Source organism: Alligator sinensis, unplaced genomic scaffold (genome assembly GCF_000455745.1).
Source record: "Alligator sinensis unplaced genomic scaffold, ASM45574v1 scaffold565_1, whole genome shotgun sequence".
Taxonomy (NCBI): Eukaryota; Metazoa; Chordata; order Crocodylia; family Alligatoridae; genus Alligator; species Alligator sinensis.
In genome coordinates this window covers 1356043-1371745 of record NW_005842234.1, presented here as the reverse complement: position 1 = coordinate 1371745, position 15703 = coordinate 1356043, and the positions used below count along the sequence as shown (strand labels likewise).

Here is a 15703-nt window from a genome sequence, read left to right as displayed (position 1 = left end):
AAGGCGGGCGCTGTATGCACATCATGCACGTGCCTGGAGATATTTATGTGTAGATACACACCCAGGCACATTTGTGGGTAGATGTAGATACAGAAATAGATGTATATCTCTGCATGTATGCATGTTCACACATACCTGCATACCAAAGTGTCTGTAGGTGTGTGCATATGTATGTACAGTATGTGTACACAAACACACCGATGTACACATGTCTGTGCTTCACACATGCTATATATATGTATTTGTATGTGTGTATATATACATGTGTGTGTGTGTGTATATATATACACACACACACTTATACGTATGCTTCACACATGCAATGAGTGTATGTGTCTATATAGACACATACACATAGATATGTATCTGTACTTCTTCATGCATTCATTATACGTGTGTGTGTGTGTGTATATATACAGATACATATAGATACATACACTATATATGAGTGTGTGTGCGCGCGCGCGTGTGTGTGTGTGTATATACACACACCTATATACATGTGTCTGTATGCTTCTTTGTGTGTATATGCTTGTCCACAGCTCCAATACACACATACATACGCATGTGTGTGGCAGGGTGTAGATGTGGTTCAGGAGATCCTGGGGATATGTTTATCTGTTGGTAGGTGGAAATCATGGGGATATGTGTGTACGGATATCTATACATACACACATATATATTGCATGTGTGTAGAAGCACAGATACAGGTGTGCAGAGATATGCACGCACACACCAATCCGCACACCCCTACAGATATATGAGCACACTGGTATATGTGAACACATATGCAGATGCACAGACCGGCACATATACACATCCAATACTATCTGCACAGGCCCACACTCCCAGGCCAGCCCCTCCCTGTTCGCCAGTGCAGAGGTAGGTCCAGCCGCTCCACAAGAGCAGCCTGAAACCTGCTGGAAGAGAAGAGAAAGCAGCTGGGGAATGGGCTTTGACTCCTACCCCCTAGCCCTCCATCCATTGCTGGCTGGGGTGGTGCAGGCAGGGGGGGATCCTGCCTTGGGGAAGGTGGGGAATGGGCTAAATGAGCCCCTGAAGTGATGGGGATGGGGACCTCACTGGTCCCACTCGTGTGCAGCCTGCCTGGCCTTGGGCTACCATCAGGAGACAGCTCGGAGGGACAATGGGCTTAGCATGGAGAGGCAACCCCCGCTGCTCAGGACCGCACCTCCCTCCTGCTCTCCAAGGCTGGCTCCTGAGAGCTCCCTGAGCACTACACCTGGAGAGAGAGGTAGCCCTTCCTCCCTTCCTGGGCTGGGCTAGAGAGAGAAGTGAACCCAGTCCTTCCCACTCTGTCCCCCAGCCAGCCAGTGCCTAATATCTAGCAGCTCTCCTGCCATCTGCTCTGTGCCTTGCTTTGGGCATTGCCTGTGCTCTCTGGCACACCCCTAGCTGGCAGTACCATACCTAGACTCCTGGCAGCACTGAGCAAACTTTCAGTATCAGGCCCCCCTTCACCAGAGATAATGATAATAATAATTGGACAACAGAAAAAAACCCAAACATTTTCACCCCCTTTCTGTCCAGGTCCTGGGCAGCCATCTGGTTCACCCATGCCTGTGTCCAGCTCTGCTGGCTGGCCATACTTAACACCCCTTTAGGGGTGGAATTGCCTGCCCCTGGCTTGGCTTCCCCAGCACCTGGCTCTGAGGTACTGTCTAGCCTCAAACACCTCCTACCAGGCCAGTTGGTACGTGGAGGCATCAGTGCCACGTGCACCAGCCAGGGCAGGGGGTACTGGAACCTGGAGGCTGCCAGGCCTAGGAGTCCCACAAGCTGGAACCTGCATGGTGGTCAGCTTCATGTACATAGCCCAGGTACATAAACAATCAAAGCAGTCATTTTCTCCTCCCATGAAAAGAGGTAGGACCCAGTTGCTCATCTATCTGCTGGAAATACAGAGGGGTGCAGACAGGAGTAGCTCCAAATCAGTGCTTCACAGGGCAAGGAGGAAAAACTCTCTGCTCTCCTACATTGGTGTGCACAGGTCTGTTGGTGATGGCTGGGATAGGGTCTGGGGGTCTGGATAGGGGGTGAAGCAGATTGTAAGATACATGGGTACTGCCCATGAATTAGTGCTGCCTCAGGGCGGGATCTTCCTCTTGTTTAAAGCAGCATAGTACCACAGCCTTCACAGGATGGAGCCTTGCTGGTTTTCACCCACCAAAACTCTGGACCTGGGGCTTGGAAGAGTAATTGACCTGCCCACTCCTTTGGGGCTTCACAGGCACATTGTGAGTATGGAAAGGGGTAGTCAAAGAGTCTGGCCTGATGCCCAGCAAATATTTATGGCTCCAGGAGGCCTCCATACCATGGGTGGTTTGTTATAACACTTCACTATTTTTTTCTCCTCTACCCTAAACAGTATTTGTTATCTCTGGTGAAAACCAGTCTCACAAAGCATCTGTGCATGCACACACACATACACAAAGCCTATTTTCATTTCAGTTCTAAGATTTAGTAAACTTTACACTCTCAAGAGAAGAAAGGTACAAAGGAGCAGGGCTGAGATCTAAAATTTCCCACTAATGTTAAAGAAGCCAATGCCCCAGCAAACCTAGGCTTTGCTTCCTGCAATGATCAGTTTAAGCAGCAGAAAAAAAAAAATCTCTGGGTTTGCTCCATGGCATCCAGCTCTGCCTGCAAGGATTCTCATTAAGGCAGACAGAGTTGCTTTCATGCACATTTACACTGCTGTCAGTTGTAAGGCTCCTACTAATTTCTGCGGGAACCAGATTGGGCCTTCTGTAACTGCTAGCATAAATAAAAGCTACAGAGTTTGCCCCACTGAAGCCGATAAAAGAACCAAGCCCCATGTCCCTCCCTTGTCATGATCAGGCTGGATATCATCTCAGAGAAGTCCTGTGCTCAGCATGGTTTCCAGTGTTACACAAAGGCAGCTGATGACAGAGTCTCTGAAAAGAGATTCAAACAGAATCCTGATCTATTAAAAACAAACAAACAAAAAAATCCCTTTTCCATCTTCACCCAGCCCTAGCTAGATGCTGATTAAAAAAAAAACCAGAAAAGGCTTGCGGCTCTTTTTCTTCCACCTTTCAAACTACGTTTGCCACCCAATGATTTGCTGCCTATAATTTCCCTTGCTTACTCTTCCTATCCCCTCCTGCAGGCTTTTCCAGCCCTTAATTACACTCATCAGTTTCAGCAAATGGGCTTTGTTTTCCACTGTGATCCCCTTGCGCTTGGCAGGATACACAAGGAAGCACCTGTTGTCTGGTTATAGAGAGAAACACCTGTCAATGGAAACACTAAGTAGTGACATGGGAGCTGTCAATAAGCAAAGCCTGGGAGACTTTCCTATTGACAGCAAACACCTGTTTGGGGCTATTGGAGACTGAAGACAGCTTATTGACTCCTGACAGAAGTTGTCAATACAAGATTCCCTCCCTACCAAAGCCTGAGAGCTGAGACATGCAACATCTGGCAAGAAGGGCAAGCATCTTACCAGATTGGACATATTCTCTCAAACAGGATACAGTACTCTAGCCTGGTAATATGCTTCCTGGCTCATGACAAGCCTTTGTTATATATGGGAAGAGCTGGTGGTTTTAGAAAGAATTTAGTTTAAACTATCAGTAGCTGTGTGGTGGCAGATAGTTATTATGACTTCAGAGTTTTCCAGAATACTAATGTATGGTTAGTAGAAAACCATAGTTGCTAATCAGCAGGGAGTCTTGTATGTGCAGCACCTAGCACCATAGGGACTGCTCTTGGTCAGTGCCTAGGCATTATACAGAAGCAACATGACCAATAAAATAACTAATAATGACAGAGCCTCAGTCTAACTACTTAGTTGTCTTTCTAGCTATCTGCTTACTTCTTTCTGACTTGTCTCTGTCACCTACCCAGCATTCTGTTCATCCATGTCTCTGCTCTCTGTCTCGCTGTCTGTACATGCATGGTTCTGAAAAAAATAGCAATAATAAACTTGAAGAGCAGCCTTATTGCCCTGGTTATCTAAAGCCTTTTTAGAGAGCAGTTCAGAAAGCATACCAAATAGCTCTGACCAGCTGATTGCAAACTGGGCCTCCTGCTTGCTGAAGAGCACCCCTCAGACCTTGGGCCCCTTTGAAGGTCAGGTGCACAGAGCTCTGTCTTTAAAAGATGCAAGAGAGTAGATCAAGTTCCACAGCCTTCCTAGCGCACCTTCCCCCCCTTGCTGCAGCTGCTGATGCTTTAAGGAAGGGGAACTGCAAATCCCTGTGTAAATCCCCTCCCTGAACAGCCTGCCTTTGCCCCTCACATCCCTGATCCAGGTCTTGCTCTGCCTAGGACATAACACATCTCCAGTGGATGGTGCAGAATAACGGAGGATGGGATAGGAAATCTACCACACAAAGCTGCTCATCTGTTTACAAAAAACTAAGCAGCATCTTGAAGTGGCTCAAGCAGTTTTACACCAGTCTTTTAAATTACATCCAGCAATTTCTCCTGTGGTGCAAGCACAGCAGAGTTTGCAAGATCAGAATTAATGCAGTTACATTTGATTTAAGCCAACAGGAAAGAAGGAAAAGGAAGTTAGTTATTAATGCCACTTAGTTATTAATGGTTAATCTCGATTCCTTTAATGTTGCCCAATTAAGAATATAAGAGAATAAACTGGCACCATTTAAGGACATGAGTTGTTCAACATATGAATCTTCTATTGTAAGATTCTGTTTTGGCTGTATATGTACAAGAATCTGGATCTGGAAAGAGATTCCTAAATCAGATACAATTGTAAACTGGAATTGCCTCCAGCTAACACCAACCCACACAGACATAGAACAAGCGAACCCATTTAAGGGGCAAATGCTACTGTCTTGAAGCAAGCAGAACCCTTACAGACTTGAACTGATTGTGAAAGCACTGGGAATTTAGCCAGCCTGAAGAAACAGTGGGGGAGGAGTCCCCAAGCTAAGACATGCTTTGAAATACCAAACACAGGTTTGCATTTTCAACTATTTTCTCCAACCAAGTGATTCTTGTCATTGCTGAGAGTATTTAAAGACAACAGGAGTCATTGGAGTGTCATCTCCTCTGACTCAAAAAGTCCTGCAACAGGTGCTGGGGCTTTCAGGGTGTATAAATCTGGAGAATTAACTTGTCTATGCTTTTGAAACAAATTAGCTGCGTCTGGGCTTCAGGTTACCATTACAAAATACCTTTTTATTGGCCTTACTGCTGCTGTCGCATAATGAACTATTTGCCCTTAACTACAACCAGGGCTTTGCAGAGTTTGACTATAACATTTAGCAAGGAGGAAAGATATTGTATTGCAAATCTATAGACTATGGGGAAGCCAGCTTTTAGGAGAGATGATAGCCAGCAGCTGCAAAGGGAGCTTGCTCCCTTTCCCATCATAATTCACCAAGGTATACCCATCTGGGCAAAAGACAAAGTTATTTCAATGCTAGCATGTGGTGTAAGGGGAAGAGATCCCTTTAGATATAATACATCTCTTTTAGTTGAAGAATCAAAGGCCTGATCTGAATCCTGCAGAAGTCAATGGAAAGTCCTGTGGGTAATGGATCAGGCCCATCAGTCTCTCTAGGGACAGCCACAGCTATAAATTAACAGAGGTGATTGCATTTGCTGATGCGTAGGGAAGTGACAGGTTCCCCTTCTGAACACAATGGTGCTGAAGTTTTGCAGGCTTGGAAATAATGATTACCCCTTGTTCTCCCATTACTGGAGTAATAACCCTTAGCCACTTGCATCATGTGCTTCACTAGTGATAGCAGCCATATTTCTTCCATATAACAAAAGCAACTGTCATGTAGTGCCATGGTGCAGAATGAGACCTCAGAGTGACACTCCATTTGTCAGGCTGATAGAGCACAAAACATATTCTCCCCTTTCTAAGGCAGTTTGCTGATCCCTTTGCATCTACTAAAGCCAAGACAGAAAGTTCTTTTCACATTAGGAAATCCTGAACTAGAGCATCTCAGCCAAAAAAAGTTCATTATTATAACTCCTCTTGCACTCTCCCAGATTTAAAGCAGGTAACAGCTCTTATGTCTAGATCACAACTTTGCTACTGCTGATGCTTTAAGGAAGGGGAACTGCAAATCAGTTCAGGCACATAAAAACTGGCTTGGCATGTCAAGGTACAAAATCGTGCTCAGTATAATTACTGGTACAGCCTCAGCTTTGATTTAAGAACCTTTGTTTATTTCTTTGATTAAGCTGATTTTAACTGTCTTATTTCTTTACTGTTTCATTTGGGGCCTGCTCCAAAAGCTCATTTTGTGGTCAATGGGCTTTGAGTCAGGGATGAACTGTCTTAGAGTCTCATGAATGCTGCCTAATCTCTACGTTAAGTGACTCAGAGCTACTGTCACACACTATGAATTGCATGAGCAATAAGGCAAAAGTGTGTGTCAATGTAATTGGATTTAAATAGGAAGGTGAAAGTCTAGCATATAAGAAATGGCAACGCCCCTGGTTGACGTACATGCAAAGTGTGGTATTGTGTGGTGCTTTTTAATAAATGTATTAAAATTATTATTTAAAATAAAAATTATCATAGCAATAGATATACCTACACATATAAACACATTGTGCATACACATATACATATATTCATGCACCAGTTGCACATGTATGCATACATGCAGATGTGGCCTGGTGTCTTTTTAATAGTACTTAAATACTGACTGATTAACATACACAGATTTTAAATAAGTATGGCATAGTAGAAGTCATTGCCAGTATGTTGGTCTAAAATACATGGGAATGAGATCAGGATCAGACATAGAATATTTGGTGACAACTTTTAAACTTGTACAGGAAGTGTATTAGCTAAAAAAGATCTCAGTGAAAGTTCTTTATTATTCTTCAAATATGAGCTCTTTAATTCCAGCTTCACTAAAACTGAATGTAAAATTTGCAAAGGCACAGTCCTGCATAGTAAAACAATTCTTGGTTTTACAGCACAAGACCCTGGATAGAACCTTTGCAAGTCAAGCAGACAAATGTGCACAATACACTAATAAAAAAATCAGCATAATATTTTCAGAGTATCAACAGAACATTTAATGGGCAAGTTGTTCCTTTAGATTGGTACCTGTTATTGTTACTGACTTCAAATGGATTTACATGGAGCCAAATTCTATGCTCTAAGTCCAAAGAAGACAGTTTGGGAACTTAAATTCCTAGGCTTCGTTACATTTACAACAGATATTTAAAGCAAGGAACAGGTAGGCATTCGGTCATTTTATTGTGAAGGAAAAGAGATTTGTCCAACTATTAAGTGCTCTAAAACCATGCTCTCAGATATACTCCCAAGCAGTTTTTCATGTGAACTGTGTTTTCTGCCATCTATGAAAAGTGTGACACGAAATGCTGAATGATTTTGCAAGCTATTCTGCTTTATTTATTGCTGCCATGTAGATCCATTGTGATTCAGAGCAAAAATCATTATTCATTCTCAACTTCTCACTTGATTAATATGTTTTCCATAAAACGGCTACTTTAATTCAGTGTGTGTGTGTGTGTGTGTGTGTGTGTGTGTGTGTGGAGGTTGACAGCAAGTTCAGAGGAACAATTGCCATTGGAACTTTTCTAAAATGATCAAGATAATATAACAAATTAGTCTGGATCACTATTCTTTGAAAGTTTTATCAGAAGAGAAAAACAGACATTGCATTTCTCTGGAGAAAAAGCTTCTTGCCTTGGGATCCTACAGATATCCTACAGAGAACCTACAAAGAATGGGATCCCAGGATCCCATTCTCCCATTTTAACTACTTGTGAAATATGCAAGATGAAATATGCTTACGGTTTTTTGTGAGGAGAAAGCTGTATGGTGGTGGCTCATTCAAATACTCCCCAGACTGCTGTGCTCACAGCTCTGGTTGCGCCATATACACACTCTGCAGATGTGGATTATTATTAAAGTATATTCTTAATATACATTAGTGTTAATGTACATTATTATATACATTATTAAAGCAATGATCCATTATTAGTACAAACTGAAAGCTGGCCAGCTATTTGAGGACTTGTTCATCATCATCTCTAAATTTCTATACTTAGAATCTGGCAGGTCTGTAGCTCACCTAGTTCACTATGCTGCAAGATACTACTCAAGTTATGAAAATAATCCATCAAAAATATGTATATTTTAAAAGAGCAGGAGTTAGATGCCATCACAGTGGAATATTGTGGAAACCAAGGGAAGTATGTAAATCATTTGAAAGTTAAACAAGAGGAATAAACAATAAATGAAGCCTATGTGTTTTTTAAGGACTGTTAGGGCTCAAGGTTACAACCTTCATTTATGGAAGGTGCTCTTTTCAATGACTTCAGTGAGTACAATACAATGAGAACATATGACACTACTTTTGTTCATTATTGCTGCAAGAGGAGGACTCATGACAATTGCAGGCTCAGGTCCCAATTCTGCAAAGCAGTGGTTTTCAAACTTCCTAAAGTCATGAACCCTTTCATATCACTTCTTTTGTCACAGAAGCCCTACCCCAGGCCAGAAGCCCTACCCCTGACTCAGAGCCAGGCAACCTAGCCCAATAATGGTAGTGCACCACCTCTCAGCCCACTCTGCCATTACCCCCAGTCTCTTTGTGGAACTCCAGATGATAGATTGCAGCAGGCACACCTTCACACAGCCTCAGCCTGTTCTGGCAAGCCTTGTGTTCGCAGCTCTCCCTGGTTCTGCTGACTTCTGACCTGCCTTTAACTTTTTCTTTTGTCTTCCCTGAATCTCGGCACTGGTTCTGCTCTCTCTGGTTTTTCTGGTATTCTGATTCAGCTTGGCTTCCTTGACACTGATCTGGGATGTTCCCTAGAACTCACCACCCATTCTCTAACCCCTGGTTCCTGACCTTGGCTTACATCTCAGGCTATGTCTTTTGGACCGCTCCTTTTGGCTCTGGTAACCTGTGCCCCTGCCCTGCTAACCTCCGTGTTGTCCCCCAGGTCCTATCCACAGCCCCAGCCACCTGCATCCTGGCCAAACCCTCATGTAAACACTGAGCCAGATCCTCACGTGGTATAAGTTAGCCTAATTCTACAGATTTCAATGTTCAGATAAATAACACAGCCAAGCTTAGCAATATTAAGCCCTGCATCAGGAATTCCCTCAGAGCCAATGCAAGTTTGTGCAAGTGCTAGGATGAAATTGTAATGGGACTTTGTTTCAGGGTTCCTCAACTTCAGTACATGTGAACTGAAAGCTGTCAAAGCTGTTCCTTGCCAGGTCTATGAATCATGTGGAATGAGGGAAGAATACAAAAAGGCTCTGAAAACTTGAACTGATCAGGAAGGTGTTTCTTGGAGTCCTACCAAGCAGTGTTCCAGCAGAGAGACTGTTCAGTTCTGCTGAAGATATCATCACAGAACGTTATAGCAGACTTCTGCCGAATAATGCAGAGTGGCTGGTTTTTATAAAATGCAATTTGCCTGTAATTAAGTACAAGTACTGCGGGTGTAGTCTGCATTAGCTTCAAACTGAATGCTTTCTATTAATAGTCATAAAAATAATCACTGTCATATTACAGAATGTATTAATCCATTTTAATGTGCATGCCAAGCCACACACTCTTGAATCGAATTGTAGACTTTAAATATTAGAAGAATATATTTTAATCTTAGTGCTGTAAATGAGATTCGCTCATGGGTAATTAATAGTTGCTATAGAAATGCTATGAATTATTATTTTAATTAGAAATAGATTTTATACCAAGGCTACTATATTTGAAAAATAAAAGCACATGATTGTTTTCCTTCATTTTTCATATTCATCTTGATGGTATTTAGATTAAATATTTGACAAAGTTAGAATATGCACTTACATCAACTTATCACAACAGGACATCTATCACCACCCTAGTTTAAAATCTACTCTGTGACTAACTTAAGCCAACAGAAGGAATAGATCTCCAAAGGAGAACTTCACTTCAGTTACACAATTAGTCAGTTGTTTTGAGACCTACCATGCCCTAGCTAATCTCTTTGCCAAGTGGCTAATGAGAATAGATTTTCCTTGAAAGTGTGCATTCAAAATAACACTCTGGAACACAGTGGTCCAATAAGGGCACTGTACTCTTACCTTCTAGGCTCCCAGCTCTGAAGCAGACACACCAATTTCTAGAAGCTGAAAGATAAAGAAAAAAAAAGGTTAAAGGATCTTAAAACAGAATGTGCAGCATTCCACAGGGCCTTTTCCTTTCTCTGCCTTTGATGGTAATGAAGACTCACTGCTGATGTCAGACTGGGCTTTCAATGTACTTTTACAAGCAGAAGAGTGGCTGTCTCTACAGGAGACACTAAAAGTGCAGTAGAGTAATTCTACTGCGCATTAGCACACCACAACAAAAGTCATGCTAATGCACTAATGCTCAGTAGAATTAGTCTACTGTGCATTAGTGTCACTGTGCCCGCCTCTGCTCCAAAAGGCGTTCCCAAGCTGCTTTTGCTTGGGTGGCTGACCGGGTTTGCCCCGGTCCTGCAAGAGGGCCCCAGAGGGTGCCTCGGATGACGTTGGCAGACCCCCCAAGACTCGCCCGCCACGACTTTGAATGGACCTTCAGTAGTGGGGGTCCCCTTCGACACAGCCTCCAGGGCCGTCACGCCTTCGACGTTCACTCACGGGGCTCCAACCTCCCCTACACCCCGGCCAAATGCCACCTTCTGCCGCAGATCTCTCAGCTTCTTCTTACCGGCCCTGCCTTGTCTCTTCCCCAGTCCCCGACCAGCTTGACTCAGTGACCTAAGCTGGGCTCCGGTCTGAGGGCTACGAGACCCGAGGTCCCGTTGCCCCCGCGGGTTCTCTCTCCGGCTTCCCTGCCAGCTCTCCCTCCGATTTCTTCACCAGCTTTCCCGCTGGCTCTCTCACCAGTTCCTTCACCGGCTTCCCTGCCGGCTCTCTCATCGGCTTCCCTGCCGGCTCTCTCACCGGTTCCTTCACCGGCTTCCCTGCCGGCTCTTTCGTCGGCTCTACAGCTGGTTCCCTCCCCAGCCTTCCTACTGGCTCTCTCGTTGGCTCCGCAGCTGGAGTCTTTGTAGCTGTGGCTTTCGCCGCTTCCGCCGCTTCCCTCGCTGCAGCAGCTTTCCCTGCCTGAGGCAGACAAACCCCGCGGGTGCACGCTCCAAACCTCATGTTTCCCTGCGGGCTCCGTGGTCTTCCGCTGCCCCCTTCCTGTGCCCCCAGGGCCGCACTTTATTCCCGCCCGGTGGCATCTGTCGCTGATGTCACCCAGTCTCAGCTGGATATGAGCGCGGCTAATGAAACGCGCAGATGGTTTCCCGGCGTGCGCTCCCCTGCTACCCCTGGCTCCTGCAAGGGGTAAGTATGGGCTCTCTTTCTCTTTGGTTTTGGGCCGGGGTTTCCCCATAGCCCTGGCATCCCTGGGACATAACCCCACGCTTAAGATGCCTTGGGGCGCTTCTTTGTTCCCATTCCGGGTCATACCTATGGGGCCGGTCAGTCCCTTTACTTGATCTCCTTGGTTCCCGGTCTGGTCTTCACCTCTGCACCTGGATAAGAAGTTCGCTACTGTATTAGTTCTTCTGGGCCGGTGTATTATGTGGAACTTACATGGTTGGAGTGCCAAGGCCAACCGGGTAATCCAGGCATTATCGGTCTTGGTTGTGCTCAGCCACCTTAGCAGGGCATGGTCAGTTACCAGTTTAAATTCTCTGCCCATCAGGTAGTATCTAAAGTGGTCTACCACCCACCGAATTGCCAGGCACTCGCGTTCTATAGTTGCGTACCTCTTCTCTGCTGGTAGCAGTTTGCGGCTGGCGTATGCCATGGGTCTCTCATTTTCCCCTTCCTCCTGGGTGAGGACGGCACCCACCGCCGTCTCTGAGGCGTCTGTCTGTAAGATAAAGGGTTTTCAGAAGTCAGGGGTGTGTATTATAACATCTTCGCATAATGCCCTTTTCAGTCTTTCAAAACTTTGCGCCATCTCTTCCGTCCACTTTACTGCCCCCGTTTTCCGCCGTTTGAGCGCCTCCGATAAGGGTGCTGCCAGTTCTGAGAAGTGCGGTACAAATTGCCTGTAATAATTGGTTAATCCTAAAAATGACCATAGCTGGCGGCAGTTCTGGGGGGTTGTAAAGTTGCAGATGGTTTCTACTTTGTCTGCTAAGGGTTTAATTGTGCCTCTGCCAACCAAGAACCCTAAATACTTTGTTTCCTTTTGGGCCAGGGCACATTTTTGGGGGTTTGCCGTTAGGCCGGCGTGCCTCAGTTCTGTAAGGATGGCTCGAAGGGCGTTCTTGTGTTGCGCCCAGGTCCGGGAGTATATGACAGTACCGTCTATGTACGCCGCTGCATATTCGGCATGGGGTGCCAAGATCTGGTCCATTAGACGTTGAAATATTGCGGCGGCGCCATGTAATCCAAAGAGCATTCTGACGAACTCATAGAGTCCCCATGGGGTGCCAAACGCTGTCTTCAGCCCATCTTCCTTGGCCACAGGAATTTGCCAATATCCCTTTGCAAGGTCAAGGGTCGATATATATTGGGCATCCCCTATCCTCTCTACTAACTCTGCCACGTGGGGCATGGGGAATGCGTCGAAAACTGCCATGGCATTCAACCGTCTGTAATCTACACAAAGCCTTAAAGACCCGTCGGGCTTATGCACCGGCACCAGAGGGCTCCTCCAGGGACTCCTTGAAGGCTGAATGACTCCTAGCTTCAACATTGAGTTGATCTCTCTTCAGACAGCTTCCAGGAGATGGTGTGGAATGGGTCGCCACCTTTCCCTCCCTATTGCCCCGGGCGGAGTTTTTATAGCGTGGAATGAGCTCCGAACCCAGCCAGGTTCTTTGTGGAATACCTCCCAAAACTTGTCTATCAAGCTTCGGGCCTCTCGCCTCTGAACAGAAGATAATTCCTCTCCAATCCTGACCGGGGTTCCCTCCAGAGAGGGTTCAATCCCTCTTCCTAGCCCCTGGGGTCCTAGGTCCTCGTTGTCGGTCTCAGAAAAAGCCACCCATCCTTCAGGCTCCTGCCACTCCCATAGGAAATTCACATGGTAGATTTGTTTTTCCCAAAGGTGTCCGGGCCTATGTACCTCATAATCCAGTGATCCCACCCGTCAAAGAATTTCAAATGGCCCCTGCCATTGAGTTAGGAGCTTGCTTGTGGACATGGGGAGCAGCACCAGACTCTCTGTCCCGACTCGGATTCTCGCTCTTTGGCACGGCTGTCATATTTTTCTTTTTGACGGGCTTGGGCTTCCCTTATGTTTTCCCGAGCTAGGTCCTGGGCCAGTCTGATTTTCTGTTGGAACTCCCGTTGGTATGTCTTTGGCTCTTGAGAGGGTCCTCCCTCCTGCTCCCACTCTTCTCTCAAGACCTGTAAGAGACCCCGCGGGCGATGTCCCAACACCAGCTCAAACGGAGAGAACTTTGTGGAGTCTTGAGGAGTGTCCCTGAGGGTAAACAGTACTAGAGGGAGGAGGAGATCCCATTTCCAGAGGTCTCCTTGTATGCATCGTCGCAATACCCGTTTTATCATCCCTTTGAGGCGTTCCACCAACCCATTGGTTTGGGAATGGTAAACCTAGGTGCGGAGCTGTTTTATTTGCAGGGTCTGGCATACTGCCCTCAAAACCCCGGACATGAAATTCTTTCCTTGATCTGTTAATATCTCTTGCGGGATTCCCATTCGGGCTATCCATTTTATCGGCTCCTCCGCAATACATGGGGCGGTTACGGCTCGCAGGGGGATTGCTTCTGGGTACCGGGTGGTGTAATCCACAATGACCAATATGTATTGGTGGCCAGAGCTGCTGCGGGGGAGCGGGCCTACGACATCTAAGGCTATCCTCGAGAACGGGGTGTCTATAACGGGGATGGGCTGGACGGGTGCCCGTGGAGGACGCTCGGCTCTTGTCTTTTGGCAGTTGGGGCAGGGTGCACATTGGCGGGCCACCTCCTCCCCCATCCCGGGCCAAAAAAACCACCTGCTCACCCTCGCGAGGGTCGTCCCATCCCAGATGTTCCCCTGTGGGACTCGCATGAGCCAGCCGCCAAATAGTCTGGCGGAATCGGGCGGGCACCACCAGTTGCGAGCCCTCGGTCTCCTCCCTCCTGTCCCCTTGTAGACAGTAAAGGAGACGGTTCCTTACCTCGAAGCAAGGAAGCCCTTCCGGTGATAACGCAGGGACTCCTCTGGTACTTTGGGCCTGCTCTCGAAGTTCCCTGACTTCCTGATCCTCCTCTTGTGCCTCTCAGAACTGGAGGCTACTGGTAAAGTTGTTAAGGTCTAACTTGTCTGTCTCATCCGCGGACTCAGCGTTTTCTTTTGTCTCGCCCAACCAGCCCTCCCAGTTCTGGATTTTCCTACGGGCCACTTCTGTGTCCCTCACCCTATCCAGGACATTGTATACTGGTGTCCAGTCTCGTCCCAGAAGCATCTCACATGCTAATTGAGGCACGACCCCCACCAGGAGTTCTCCCTGGTGCTCCATTACCCATAGGCGGATCCATTGGTGCTCGATTTGCTTCGAGTCCCCATGGAGGCAGGCTACCCTCACGGGACGAGCCTTCCGCCGGCCTTGCGATTGCACCAAATCCGCCCTCACAAGAGATTGAGCACACCCCGAATCCAGGGTAGCTTGCACAGGGCGACCTTCCACCCAGGCCTTGACCAAAATGGGACGGCTCCAAGCCACGTTCTCCTCGCCGACCACGTAACTGCAGTCCATCGGCTCGCAAGGCTCTGGGCCTCTCCACCTCTCTATTGGGGCCTTTGATCTGTCGGTAGGGATCCAGCGTTCTGCTGCCTTGCTCGGGCATTCTCTAGAAAAATGACCATTCTGCCCGCACCGGAAACACACGGTGTCTTTGGTAGCCCCCCAGCCAGGTGGACGCCGGCGCTCCAGCTCTCTTGGGGCTGCCATCGAGGGTCCCAGGTTCCTTCTCTCCCTGGGGTAGCTGGCCTCTGAGGCAGTAAAAGCCTCCGCCAATTTTAGAGCTTCTTCACAGGTCCATGGAGCATGTTGTTGGACCCAGCGTTGTGTCTGCTCTTCTAAATCATTCTGAAATTGTTCAAGGACAATCTGGTCTGCCAAGGCTTCTCTATCCTGCCCCACTGGGTTTACCCATTTATCCAGCAGATCCCACAGAAGCAGCAGCAACTCTCTTGGTCATTTCTTATCGAGTCCTTTCTTGGCCCGGAACAGGTGGCGGTAATGCTCAGGGTTAATTTCCGATCTATATAGGATGGCTTCCTTCACGTGCTCGTAGTCTTGGGCGTCATCCCTTGAGAGGGCCCAATAGGTGGCCTGAGCCTTGCCAACTATTAAGGCTTCCAACTGGCTGGCCCAATATCTCTTGTCAAGCCTGGTCATGAGGGCATGCCGTTCAAACACCTCGATATAAGCCTCCGGGTCATTGTCCCTGGTCATTTTAGGCATTTTGAAGGACGCCAAACTGTGTTGGAGCCAGTCTTGCTGCCGGTCTAGCATTTGCTCCTGAGAGTCCAGGATCTGGGTTAGAACCTGTAGGTTCTGTCCAAGGACATCAGTGGGGCCTATAGCCGCGGCCTGCATATTGGCATAGGTTGCAAGGTCAGGGTTCTCCATGTTCCCGGCCAATGCACCACGTTGTGCCCACCTTTGCTCCAAAAGGCATTCCCGAGCCGCTTTTGCTCGGGTGGCTGACCGGGTTTGCCCCGGTCCTGCAAGAGGGCCCCAGA

The 15703-nt window shown here is 47.0% G+C and overlaps 1 long non-coding RNA gene across 2 annotated transcripts in view; it reads right to left on the bottom strand.

Annotated features, from left to right (window-relative positions):
* The window catches only part of LOC102370554, a 4465-nt gene extending 274 nt beyond the window's left edge, over window positions 1-4191 (bottom strand). Inside the window, exons 1-3 of one of the 2 annotated variants that reach the window (XR_001358313.1) lie at window positions 4039-4191; window positions 3891-3949; window positions 2848-2939 (exon numbers count right to left, since the gene is read on the bottom strand). This is a non-coding gene — a long non-coding RNA (uncharacterized LOC102370554). Of the gene's footprint in view, window positions 1-2847; window positions 2940-3890; window positions 3950-4038 lie in introns of those variants that run through there. The other variant, XR_324282.1, reaches the window with a different exon arrangement.
* Between the last annotated feature and the right edge of the window lie 11512 nt (window positions 4192-15703).